At 43.6% G+C, this 14,026-nt stretch overlaps 1 protein-coding gene across 4 annotated transcripts in view; it reads left to right on the forward strand.

Moving 5' to 3' along the window:
* rerea (arginine-glutamic acid dipeptide (RE) repeats a) overlaps positions 1-14,026 on the forward strand; it is a 124,538-nt gene that overhangs the window by 33,925 nt on the left and 76,587 nt on the right. Inside the window, exon 1 of one of the 4 annotated variants that reach the window (XM_035159428.2) lies at positions 308-980. The exons of 1 other annotated variant lie outside the window; for it this stretch is intronic. The gene's annotated coding sequence lies outside the window, so the exon portion shown is untranslated. Of the gene's footprint in view, positions 1-307; positions 981-1,131; positions 1,149-14,026 lie in introns of those variants that run through there. 2 more of the 4 variants (XM_035159424.2, XM_035159427.2) reach the window with 2 other exon arrangements.

A 14,026-nucleotide genomic window follows, 5' to 3' on the forward strand; every position in this document is an offset into this window, starting at 1 on the left:
TTCCCATTGATCGGCTGATGATGGTCGCTCTGGCCGCGTGCGTGTCGCTTCCTCACACACACACGCACACGCACACACTCACACAATCAAGCAGCGTGTCCCTACGGGGCTTCCATCAATCATCAGCCCCATTGGTGCCCTCCTCTCCCTCCACCCCCTCTCTCTTCCCAAACCACCACCACCCTTTTGTCCCTGACGATTATTTGAATCCAGTCCATGTTTTTGTTTCGCTCGGATTTTTTTTTGGTGCTTGTTGTGTGTGTATGTGTGAGTGTGTAAGAGAGAGAGAGAGAGTGTGGTCGGGGTAATTCTCCTTCACTAGTGTCTGGATAAAGAAAGACTAGGTCAGCCATGTGGATGCGTCTGTTGAACAGCTGAAGAGGAGGAGGAGGAGGAGGAGGGGTTCACAGAGACGGAGGGAGCGATAGGGAGGACGCGAAGTGTGTGTGTGCATAGGAAAGAGAGGGAGAGAGGAGAGCGCGTGTGTGTGCGTGTGCGCGAGTGAGCGTATGAGTGTGTGTGGAAAAAAAGGAAGCGGAGCCTGTAAACGGCGAACTCGCTGGCTTCCTCCTCACCCCCCTCATTCGTAACAACTAGCAGCGCCGCGTTACTTTTCATGTGGACACTATCACCGACTGCTACAACAACAACAACACGGCCGCGGGGAATAGGAGCAGTCCGGAGGAAGAGAAGAAGAAGAAGAGGAGGCTGCTGCGAACATGAGTCTATCAGTAAAGTGAAACCGTCTTTGTTGGAAGCAAGTGCTCGCCCGAGTCCCTCCGTGCGGGCAGCGTGCTGTTTCTGAGCGAAGTGTGCGTGTTCGCCTCACTCTGTCCCGGGTCTTGGATTTGGCCCAGCTCGCTTTCTTTATATCTTTTTTTTTGAAGTTCGGTGGGTCACCTCGGGCAAGGCTCGGCTTTTTTCCCCCCAACTAGTTTGCAGCAGTCTTTGGGACTCCCCAAGAATCACCAGACTGGCGGGTGAGTAGTTGCATTCAAAAAAAAAAGAAAAGAAAAAAAGCTTGCAGGATGGTTGTGGTTGGTGGAGGAGGGCGCAGACAAGCGGTGGTGGGGGGAGCAGTGTGTGTGTTATCCAGACACAGAGTTGTTGGACAATAGTGATGATGACTGAAGCCGGGTGGAACTTGGGTGAGTTTTAAGCAAAAAAAGGTGTCCTGGTTCTTTTTGTTTTGTTTATATCCGGAGCAGGAAGCGCGTGTGACCTCAAGTCAAATGTTTTGTGGACTGGCCCTGGCGAGGCTGAAAGTTGGCTTGCTGCTGTAAAACTTGGCTCTAGTCTGGACTGTGAAGCAGACCCTCGAGCAACCTCCATGACCTGGCTCAGCCTGGAACAGTGCTCCAGCTGCTAATGGTTTCCAAAGTGAGAATAGTGGAGGGAACAAAAGGTAGAGCTGTCCCAGGAAACATGCTGGAAAGTATCTGTGGATGTGTATCCGAGCAATCCGCTTTGAGGAAAGATAAGAAAAGTTTTTTTCCACTGGGGAAATGATGAAACACATTTTGATGAGTCGGTGGCAAATACATTTGACAGGTGGGATTCCCCTCCATTGGCTTGTTGGATTTACAGCCCCCCCTCATGTCATAAATTGATTATTGCACTGTAATGATGGAGAGTATCTTGGTGTGTTTTTGAAGGAAGGGTCGAGAGGGATCATGTGTGAACCAGTTGCAAACTGTTGAAGGGCCACCAAATTAACTTGACACCCCCCCCTTCAGCACCCCAGAGGCTATGAACTCTGGCCCAAGCACATGCAAGCCCTCACTGTGGGGTGGGTGAGGGGGGGAGGAGATCTGTGGCTGTTGTTGTAAAGAGCTAGGACTGAGGGGGGTGGCTGGTGGGATGTGTGTCTGTTTAGGAGGGGGCAGCTTAGGATCTGAAAGCAGACTACAGTTATTTGTCTGAAAGGCAGCTTATCTAATGTTTTGCGGTTATAGTAAAAGAGGGAGGAGGGCTTGTTTGCCTAAATCACTGTAACATTGGACATAGTAAGTCTTCTTGTGACTCTCAGTCAGAAGCTGAATCCACAGGGTATGAAGCACCACACAAGCACAAAGAAAAGATCCAAATCGAGGACGGAGGGGAAGCGGCGATCGCCTTCCATCTCTGCCATATAAAAACAATCCTTTCCTGAAATCCGTCCACTGCTGCTACATTTTTCACCGAGCTCTAACGTGGACTCGGAGGTTGCATCGCTAATTGTGAGGAGCTAATCTCCACCATGCCCAGCTTCCTGTGACATTTTTTTGTTCCTCTGCTAGCAGAGAAGTGACCTCTAGCTTAATGATTCAGATGTGATTAATCCACTTGAGTGGGACTACACTGCACGAGGCTAATGTATGACACCGGCACTGCAGATAATGGATGGTTGTTGAAACGTAAAGGATACTTACTCCAAGAAATAGTTTAAGGTTTAGTCAGTTTTGGAAGTCACACAAATGTGAATATGCGACATTGTGTGAGCTATGAGGTGTAATTACGGGTTAAACATTTGACAGTGGTGTTCCTGTAACTCTGGACAAAGCAGAACTGTCAGTCAGTGCTCTCTAAGCCTAAATGGGAGTGATCTTTGATTTCAGGGTCAATAGCAGATGGAGTGTAAAGATATTACAGACAACAAGCCTTTTACCAAGTTGTTGTCCCTTGACATTTGAGTTTATTTGTGTCACAGCATTAGCCAAAATATGTTAATAATAACCGAAATAAGGCAGGGTTTTAGGCTACGTTAACACAATACATTTTTGAATTACATCTTAGTTTTAAAGCGGCATTTTAAAGATAAACAATCTTCATCCAGATGTGCGTTTTAGCTCAATATCAGAAACAATCTCCATTCATACCAAACCATCTTCAAAATGCATATCACATGATCATTTATGTACACCTAAAATGCGTGAGTCAGTGTGAACAGGAGGCAGATTGTGTATTCGCAGTTGATTTTTTTTTTTCTTTTTTAGTTGCTGAAAATACTATGAATAAGAAACAGTAATGACGAGTAGGACCAAAGATTTTTTTTCATGGGCCGAGATGGAACCGTTAAGACCCAATCAAGAAACGAATGTGTGCGGCTGTGTCATTGTTTCTAAAAGTCTCCATTTCTGTCCTACTAGAAAATTCAATTCCAGAGTTTTTGAACTAAAACGGTCTGAATTTTAGCGGCTTAATAAACCCTGGAGTTGTCTGAACAACATGCATAAAAGTAACAAATGTGATGCGTTTAAAACTAAAATGTATTTGTGTATTCCAGACATATGTAGGAGACACTAAGGCTTTTATAGATTGATAGACTGTGGCATTCACTAGAGGTGTCTTTTGTTTTAGAGTTAACCATTTAATGCTTTTGCTATTCGAGTGTCACTTGGCTGGGGTTAGTCCTTTTATTAGAGTGATAGAGCTGTTTTTCAAATGGTAACTAGTTGTGTGACAGAAATCCCTGTGTCAGCCAACGCTGTCATGTAGGAAAACTTGCATAGCTTGTATTTCTGAGCACATTTTGAAACGGCATCTTCCTCACTTCCCCCAGAGGTTAGGATAACCATTTAGTTTCACTCACTTGTGGATTGGATGAAAAAGGAAGTGGTGGTTGACCTCTTAATGGAGTTGTACACAAGAGCAAGAGTTGGCGTGCAGTGTGGGTTTTGTATGTGAAGACAGCACCGAGCGTTTCACAGTAAGACTCCTCTATCAGATGAGAATATAGCAGCCCAAATCATAATTATGTACACACTGCCATACTGCTGTCTGTATCATTTCGCATCATCTCTACTTGCAGTGCTTAAACCAGTGTTTGTGGTAAATTAAATCTGATGTGCAATTTGATCTGGGTCTGAGTCCGCAGTCTGTTGTTGATTCATGTAAACCAAGGGAAGCATAGTAGCGGTGTGAGTCATCCCCCCTTCACAAACACAAGTCCTCACCGCTGACAAGGTACAGCGAGCTAGTAAACATTCACCTCACATACAGGCGCGTGTGTGAGTGTCACCTCTGAGGAATCTTAGGGGCGATATCCGGATCAAAGAGGCGGTTTCTGACCATAGAGAGAGAGCGCTGCTTCATACAGTGAGGCTGTAACGGCTGTCTAGCTGCTCAGACACGGCTGAATGTTTGACAGAGCATTGGAAAAACGTTATTTAATCTGCTCGCATGATGGCCCTCCCTGGGATTGCGCCACGCTGCGTCTCTGCACCCTTTTTTCCTGCCAGTGTCAGGATGATGGCAGTTGCTGGCTGGTAGAAAAACACTCTGAGCTTGACTGTGTGTTGTTTTTTTAATGGCATGATGTGATGCATAAAGAATCAGATAAAGTTGAGTTGCAACTGATGCAGTGTTGGCTGGCATTTCATTTTCTTAATGAGCAAGTGTGCTTTGGGTTTTGATATCGTTTCCATTTGGGTAATAGTCTGAATGACTGTAATCTGTTGTAATGACAAAGAAACAATCCCTTTGTTATTATAATAAGCCACATGAATGAAAACAGAGGTGGCGTTTAATCCATTAAACAAAAACCTGTAAGATGCTGATCAGGTAAACGTAGGTAAATTACATGTCCAGCCTTTAGGCTGTCTGACTGCAGCTTAACTGCATATATCCAAACCACATAAAATGTATCTCTTGCAGTTACCCTCCCACTGTTGACCCCAACAATACATAAATGCCAGAGCCGCCTTGTCATAAAGCCGGGCGGAAAATCAATGAGAAGTCATGGCTTCCATACCATTGTTGATACCATCCCCCGACACAGAAGCAGACTCATGGTTTTGAGGAGCGGTGATAAATCTCTTCAGCTCTTGTTGATTCTTCAGATGGTTTTCATTTCTAAATGGATTGAGCCGGCTCGGCATTTCCTGACCTATTGTCCTTGCAGATAGTGGTTGTACCAGTGACTCATTTAGAATACATTAGCCACAGATTGACACAGTACCCATGAAACTGTGGCAGCGCCGCTAAGGAGGCAGTACCCTCTGGTGGGTGACTCCTGAAATGGAGATGAAGGACTGGAGAGGTACTTTGATTGTTCATAGAAAATTCCATCTAATTTGTTGTGTGCACAGTGGAAGGGCTGATATCTTTAATTAACATAAACCTCTGGAGCCAACGATGAGTGAGAAATTGGTATAATTGAAAATAGGCCCTATCTCCTTTTCCCCCTCTCTGTCTGTACATCCTTAAAGCAGCTGAGCCCATCGGAGGGCACTTTCACACATGTTAAGTGAGTGGGGGGGGCGGCATCTGGCCTCGTTAATTCAGTGCATGGTCATAAAGTAGAATGGCGATCCCCACAGGGCCGCCCTGCTCTGAACACAGTCAGATGGAGCCTGGAGTGCGTCCTCGCCGCTTCCTCGTCCTCCCTGTTGACTGTCCCTCTGACACCAGCTCTGACACTTCAGCATGAGCATCCTCACAATCGCAGCACGGTGGTTAAACACAGGTGCAGATGTCCAGGGGAAATAAAAGTGAGAGTGACGGTTCATAAATCTTCATGTGCCAGGAAATAAAATTGTGCTACCGTTAAGATGTGTGCTTTTATTGAATAATCCTAATTTCCATTCACTGCTTTCAACAACGAACTGGAGGCTGTTGGGTATTTTAGCAATCTATTGGACCGTAACCGCCTCCCCCACCAGCACCACATATTTCATATCAGTATCCTGTGACCATTAAGTGTATGTGATATGATGAGTGGGCTGTCAGAGTCTATATTTCAGTATCCACCTTACATCCCTACCTCCTCAGCAATGGTAGCAAATAATCAAGTGACAGCAGCAGGGAAGCACTCATGCGGCACATTCATATCCTATTTTAGCAAGTAAACATTTAATCTGTTTAAATGTATCACAGCTTTATTTATGCATAGAATCTGCTGTTAAGTCTGAATTATACATTAGCCAATGAATAATGCATCAGTGCCATTCCTTAATGATTACTTGCCAGGGAGCGAATGGTGATATTTGCTGATAAATTTACCCATTGATCTTGCTTGTGTTTAACCAGCCTTTTAGAGATGATGTGTGCTGCTGCTGAATTTTGTGTTAAGGGAGGTTTTTTGGTCAAGGATGTAATCAAAAGCAAGCTAATTGTCTGCCTTTATTTTTTAATGAGATGTCTTTTTAAAATGACAAGTGAGCCCTAAGGAATTAAAGGAAATGGATAAAATCTGAATTCTCTAAGCACAACGCTCACTGGCTGCAGACACCAATTCTGCCATTTCCTCTAATATCGCGGCGTGGCTGGTGTTTACATATTGTGCCCTTTGAGTGGTTTATCCTCAGACCTCGAAAGATCAATGTCCAATTACAGTTTTGTCTTTGTTGGCTTGTAGCCATTACGCGAGTATGTTTGTTTGAAGTACAGCATCCAGGCAATGTTTGTTGAGTTGGTTATTTAGCCTGATCTTGGTGAAGGTTATCTTTTGATACTGCGTCTTTGTTGGCACTGCTCTTAACGGCCACACCGAGCCAGATTATTGACACATTATCCGTATAATGCTCTGAGTATCGCCTAAGCCTTGGAGCATAGCCCCGTTACTGTGCAGATATATTGCTAGCCCACACAATGAGAAAATATTGACTTTTTGTCACTCAGTCATTTGATTAGTTGTGCGGATGATTTGCTTTTCATTTGTCACCCTGGCAACGTAAATTGGAAAACACGGCAGCAGCCTCTTATACCCAGGAATGAAGCGGCGGAGCATTGCGGACTATCACATCTGGAAAAACCTCTCTAAGCAGGAATGAATGTCTTTATCACTCACACTGTATCATTGGTAATAGTAAGCTCAGCTTGTCTCCACCAAAAGAGCCAACATTTGACAGCGTTTTCACTGTAGTATGTGCAGCTGCGTGGGAGTGATGCACTCCAACAATTGCACCTTGATTTTACAGCTCAGTTGAGAGGTTCATCCACATATTTAAAGTGTTGGTGAGTTACTCCATTTTCTTTTGTCTGTAAGAAGGTGTGTGTGTGTGTGTGTGTGTGTGTGTGTGTGTGTGTGTGTGTGTGTGTGTGTGTGTGTGTGTGTGTGTGTGTGTGTGTGTGTGTGTGTGTGTGTAAGCCAGGTCATAATGAGAGCACCTTACATTTAATCCAATAGGATTCATCTGTGGCCCTGTTCTTCCAAAAATAATGAGGTAGATCGTAAGGGCTGCCCCAGGCTGCATGTAGGGAGATGATCTCTCTGAACCGGCAAATCATTCCTGTTTTTTTTATGCTAAAAAGACAAGCTAATGACTTTTCTTGATGTGTGTCAGTGCTTTACGTTAACTAGCATTAATTCACAGAAAGATCTAATGGCCTTGATTGTCAAGCTGAGTTGAGGCAGCCAGTGAGAGGCTTGTGCTCGGGTGGGGGGGAGTGTAATTGTTTTTACTGGCGGTGCTTCTCTCTGGAAGGGATGACTGCACAATCCAGATATGTAAACAAGAAGAAACTGAAAGGCAATATGCTGATACCTTGTCTGTTTCCTCTTGATCAACGTAGCTTTTGAAATGAAATTTCTAAGCTTTGCCCCAAAACTGTTTGGATTCAGCTTTGCCAGAAATTATTTTACAAACCTGTGTCTGCTCAACTAAGCATTTCAAACATGTAAATCACACGTGGACAACAGAGATCTTGAGGAAATCATTAACTGTGACGGCACACTGAAAACAAAGGGAGGGAGACTTAACGACAGCAGATGCTCACAGGGTTTGATGCTGCTTATTGGAGCATGACACTTATTTAGTGCAGCAGAGGTTGTCGTTCTCCTTATTTAATGTTTATGCATTTATCTAAACCTCACATTTCTTAGTTTGCTCACGCCTGGTGTCATTTTTACACACTGGGAATCAAGTGGCTGATTTGTCTGCTCAAGACATCTTGTATTGTTTATCACACTGTAGCAGAGTAGCAGGGCTCAACACTAATAATGTCTCCTCATCTCTGGTACGATTGAAAATGTGTTTGGGATGAACAGAGATCTTCTACGGGACAGCTCCAAGACAAAAAGGGATGTTATATATATATATTTATTTCAAATATTTCGATGCTAATGACAGAGGGCTGATTTGTGACTGCCACATAGCCCCTCTTCTCATGCAGTTACTATAGTAACTTACTACTTAAGGGCAAATTTAGCAATCCATGTATACTGTTTCAATATGACTTTGTGGTCTTTAACACTTCTTAAGCATTGTTTGTACATGGACAGTAGTGACTGCTGTTATACCATCACTGTTAAACCACGGATCAGGCTAATCAGGTCATAAAAATGAACACTAATCATTTGCGGGCGTTGCAATAATATTCCATTAATGAGGAAAAAGATAATTTGACTCACGACTAAGCAAGCTAATAACTGGAAATATTAGGAAGTTTGACACTAATAGGGTTATTAGAAGCAGAAACAGCAGGCAGCATACATATAACTATTCTAATCAAATTACAAAGCAAGTATCTCTTTCTGTCTGTCTTTCCGTCTGTCTGTATGTCTTTCAATTTTATATCTTTTTACAGTTTTATTATAGAACAAATTTCTTTGAATGGGTCAAAACACATAATTTTTTTCTTAAACATGTTAATGGTGTTTTTTATTATTCCACTAACTATTACAGATGATAATAATAAAGAAAAGAAACAACATTTTAGATGCAGGACTGTTAACGTTCACTCTGGGACGTTTAAAATAGTTTTTCAGAATGATTGTGAAAAACGTTAGTCTGAAGCCCTGAGAGTCGATTTCCACCTCATGTTTGATAAATAACAAGCCCTGCGCCACTAAAGGAGGGAGGTTGCTGTGATACAGTGAACTGACTCTGTTGGTCTGATAAAGATCATCCTAAGACCCACCAGGAATCAGTCCAGTTTACAAACACACCGTTTTCAGGGTCAGCCTCAGTGTTTGAGTGAGCGTCAAGGCAAGACTGGACATCTGTCTCCTCGTGATCTATAATGCCCACAATCCCTCTCACAGACTGCCGGCTTTGGCGCTCAAGCAGCACACCGGTTGCTGTTGTACACCCAGCCACCCGCAAACAGTGACTTATCTCACTAAAATAATAAACAAAGAGAATAGAAAGCACCTTAAGAGCCCTGTGCCATCATAACTCCACTTCAAAATGGAGGCTTTTGTTCTGAGATTGTTGGAGAGGACATCATAGCAAGGTAGTAGCACATCTTTTCATCCTCAAACACACTCACTCCCACTCACTCAGTCTGCTGTCGGTGAAGGAGATCCTCCGCCTGATAGGGCTTCAGAGAAATGTATTCCTCTGGGACTGTTGTTGAGGCATTTCTGCAGTTCTGCCATGCACTGATTAAAGGGACACTTGTAGATAATCCTTTTAAAAATAGGTCTTTGTTGTGGCAGTAGTGGCAGTGCGGTGGGTTGTGATGGGGGCAGGAAAAAAAACCCAGATTGGGATTTTTAAATGGTTATCACCTTGGTATGATCCGCCACTCTGCTAACATAAATATTTAATTACAGGGTGGCTGAAATAGAGCTGTTACAGACTGCTGGTGAGAAATGGAGCTTCTATTTAGAGCCCATACTGTTTCATAAAGTCATGGCATTGGTAGAAAGCCCAAGGTTATTAGTGTGGTTTGAGAGTAGTGTGTGTTTGTGGTGTGCCTGTGGGTTGCTGAAGAGTTCTCACTCTTTTCTTGCTGCAGTGATATGAAGGAGAGAAATGCACTCAGTCTGTTATTGAGAATTCACTCATGAATCCTTGATGGATTACGGGCGTGTATGTGTGTGTGAGAAAAGAGCGCTGTTGTGGCAGCAGCACTATACTTAATGCACGACAGCGAGACGCGAACCACTTGTGCAACTGAAACAGCTGTACATTTTACCCTTTACTACCTTAGCCTTTTCTCTGTTTCATTCCACATGCTCCCTGCCCTCTAGGTAGTTGTTCAATGTCATTCATTTCATGCAAAATTGATTGACAAGGCTTGCATCAATGCCTGCTGCAATGAAGTTATTGCAACATAAAGGCAGATTTCCCCACACTGATCCTACTAACTCACACTTTCACACTTGAGTGGGTAGAACCTTTAAGTATCAGCCCTGCTTCAGATTTTTTTTGGCCAGGATTATAAAGTGAAGCCTGTATTAGGACTTGGAGGTTACCGCACGGCTCTTTAAACACTGATCTAGGCTTTGCTTTGATTCATCCTGTTTACTCATTACATGATAGCTGTGGTGAAGTCAGTTACTTTCAGCTTTCAATTAGCTTGTTTTTAGGTCACAGTGTGGCTCTTTTTACTTATTCTAAGCTCCCATGGCCTTGTGGTGTCCCATCGGTCCAGTGAGTGGCATGCGCTAACATCTTACCTCTCCATGTAGGAGATAGGTGGGCAAACACAGCAGACTCCTTGAAGCACTTCCCATCCCTGCTATTGGATTACCAGCTGCCTTTCCAGGCCTCATCTCCACAGATGAGTGCCAAGATCAATGGAGCTCTTAGTGCAAAGCTAATTCGATCAGGACTGGCTTTGCTACTGCTGATCACAGATTTTTTTTCTGACGTGAAACAAAAACTTAATCAAGTCAAGCCCGTGTCCAATATCCTGTATTTTCAGGCGTTCCAACTCCCATAGACATCAATTAGGAGGCATTTCATATTCATTATTGAATTGTTAGGTTGGCCTGCTGAGAAGAGGTGTGGAGATGGAAGTAGTGAACTGCTGTGTAAAGTGGTCTGGCCCGTTTTGCTGAGAGTAGCAGGAACGCTGCCTTTTCTCCAGCGGAGCAACTGGCATCATAAATAAGCTAAGAGCCTGTGTTTTTAGAGCGATGAGGTGTCTCCGGCTTTGACGTTGAGCAGAGAGAAAGGGTTGAAGGGCATATTGACCCACTTGTACTGGTAAGCGAAAAGCAGACTCTTCAGTGGCCCCATTAATTATTGTTTGATGCTAATAAAGTTGTGGGGGATGGGGCATGTTATGAGACATAATTATTCATCCCAGAATTTCCCCTCGACGAGCCTTGTTCCCCTTCCCCTTGTGCTCAGTAAGGACGCTACCGGGACTGTCAATTGACTGCAGCAGGAGAAGATGTCCCCTCAGCCTTTTAAGGAGGGGACAGGAGGGAACAGGGTGAAGGGCGCCATTTGGCCGAGTGATATATGAGGAGAGACAGCAATATATGTAAGAAGCTGCTGAAAGAAAGATAGAAGGTCAAGGCACATTACACTCCAGCCATTTATTGGCTGAACACATACTCTGACCTGGACTGCAAATACAGTTGCTCAGCAGCAGCATTTTTTGTTTATATATGTATGTGTGTGTGTGTGTGTGTGTGTGTGTGTGTGTGTGTCAATGGCCTACACATTTTAGATTGACACGTGTGTATACACATAGATGAATGCAGCACTGTAGTGAATGTGCTCACAGTGACTTTTTATAAGTTGGTTGCAGTTGGAAGCTATTTTAATAAGACTGTCGCTCCACAAACCGGCCCTCCTAGATTTCCACCAGGCGACTGCATTGGCAGACGCACCAGAGACTGATTTCCTATGCATGAGCACAGCATATGGTGTGCTTAAACACAATACAAGAATAGGATTGGTTTAGAACTGTGTGTCATAACATTGTGATAATTGAGTGCACTTTGAATGGTTACTCCAGCTCTATATCCTGCATATTTTTTCTCCTTTCCTGTTACTTTGCTAAATTTTTTGAAAACAAATAGTTCATGTAAGGTCTGTGTGTTTAAAAGTGTGTGTTATTTGCATAGGCAGGGCTAAGCACTATTTCCATTGTCATTAATGGCGCGGTGACAAGAGGAGAAGCCGGCGAGGCTGCCATGGTCAAAGCCTAACATTAACATTCCAAGAATATCTGAGGCTTATTCACAGCAACTCAGCTGCACAGCCAGCTCAGTTCACCTTTGGTTTAAAGGAGACAACAGCGGGCGGATAGTCAACCTTAGCGATGTTGTCTCGGCAGTATTAATGTGCCATTGTTGTTGCACAGTGAAGGATGCAATGTGTAATCCAATATATTGCAGTTGTTAGGTCTTTGGAAAGATGAAAATATGCAGCTTGTGTTTGCTGGAGGCATAACACACTATCAGTTAGGGATCAAGTCTCCATTTCACACATGAACAGGCAGAGTTAATCTGTGGATCACTACTGTACACTGTGTAATATCCACCCTCTCCTCTCATATTTTCCCAAAAGCCCATTGTTCTAGGCTCCTGCTGCTAATGCTTCGGAAAATAGTCGTCTTTTTTTTCTCGCTGAAGTGTATTTTTGGGTGAAGACCCAAGCATTCACAGGTAGTAAACCATACAGGTCTGACTCTTTAAAATTAATTATGTGTATTTGCAGCCTACCTGTGTGTGTGTGTGTGGCCTGTGTGTTTGCGGCAGGGCGCACTAAAATGCCACTGCTGTAAGAGGCCCAGTCCCAGCCACTGCATGTTTTATGAGCTGTCCTTAGAGGATATGGGAGCTCTGAGCTCAGATCTTGCTTGTTGTAGCAGAATTACCGCTTCTTTTTTTTATATGCAGGAGAGGAAACCCGTACAGAAACGGTCTGTGACTATAGTTCAAGTAGCATGGCTGGCTGCGTGGATGCTTCACAAACTCATGATTCATATTATTCTCCCCATGTGCACTGCTTTCCCCTCTGCCTAGGATCACTGGCATGCACATCTGAGATGGTGGATGACAAGGCTGAACACTGAATATTGCACTCCCCATGTCACCCCCCTCCATTAACTGCTTTCCAAAGCCGTCCTTTTCCTTGAACAAACACATCTCCAACTGGATAATGTTCCCTGACAGTGTCTATTTGCAGTGATTACACATTGACTTGTGAGTTATAGGTCTGGTGGCGAGAATACTGGGATTATCATGGAGGATAACAAACAACGTTATGTATAAAAGACAAATCTTTTGTTGGGTGGGTGGACGTTGGTGGTTTAAGGAGAGACATTTGCATATGATATAATAGCCCTTCCTAATTAACACCACCACCATCTGCTTGAGGACTGAGCCGAGTTTGCCACATCACAGCTAAATAATTTAGACAGAGCTGGTTTTGTGTACTGACCTAATGGCTTTGTTTTTGGGAGCTGTTCCTGAAAACATCCTGAAGGATGGCCCGGCCTGTCAGAACTGTCTTATCTATCACTCTAATCTGCTGTATTTATGTTGGTTTTTCCTCTGTGTTGGCTCGTCACTCTGTGTGGCATAGTGATTAGAGTAGCTGCAGGATGTAGGGCAGCCATGTGAATACATTTCCTCCTCTCCCACACTCATTTAGACAACCAGTTGGAGTTGAAGTGACGGATAGGATCATTACGCTGATAGGCAGATCTGGGAGGAAGAGTCGGGATATTTGATTGTAGAATATCAGTGCAAGTAGTACATGATGGAGAACTCAAATATTAAAATCTCAAGAGTCCTTTCATTTTATCAGAAGACCAAATCTAATTTTTTTTCTTTCCCAGAAATCTTTTGACTATATACATCTGATTGAGAAAATGTCATGTAACTCATTTCCTCCTCCCTCTGCTACAGCTCCCTTCTGTTTTATAGAGATAAATGTTAGATGTGTGTATGATACAGATATTTTTTTAGTCCAACTCGGCGTCGAATGTGTCCCTTGTGTGTTTTTACGTCTCCTGACCCCAGCTTTACCTCCGACTAAATTTCCATTACAACAGCATATAATTCACCAAAAAATTGAAATGTCGGCACTCCTCCAGAGGGGAAAGACACGAGAAATCATTTCAAATCAGGTACTTTATTCACACTGTCAAAGTAGCCCCGCACATCTAGATGAAAACTCAATTAAGAGCCACAATAATGATAGCGTTGACTGCTACCACATACCTTACATTCTCCCGCTTCTCTTCTCAATGACACATTGGGAGAGGTCATTTACTGTCACCGTGAGGAGGCTCACGATCACATTTCTCAAGAGTGCCTCATTTAGAGGAAAGGGGATGGGTGACAACGAACAACCTGGGCCTTTCCCTCGGGAGCCGTGTCAAAACATGATGCGGAAATGGCCTTCAGCTT

Source organism: Hippoglossus stenolepis, chromosome 6, assembly GCF_022539355.2.
Source record: "Hippoglossus stenolepis isolate QCI-W04-F060 chromosome 6, HSTE1.2, whole genome shotgun sequence".
Classification (NCBI taxonomy): Eukaryota; Metazoa; Chordata; class Actinopteri; order Pleuronectiformes; family Pleuronectidae; genus Hippoglossus; species Hippoglossus stenolepis.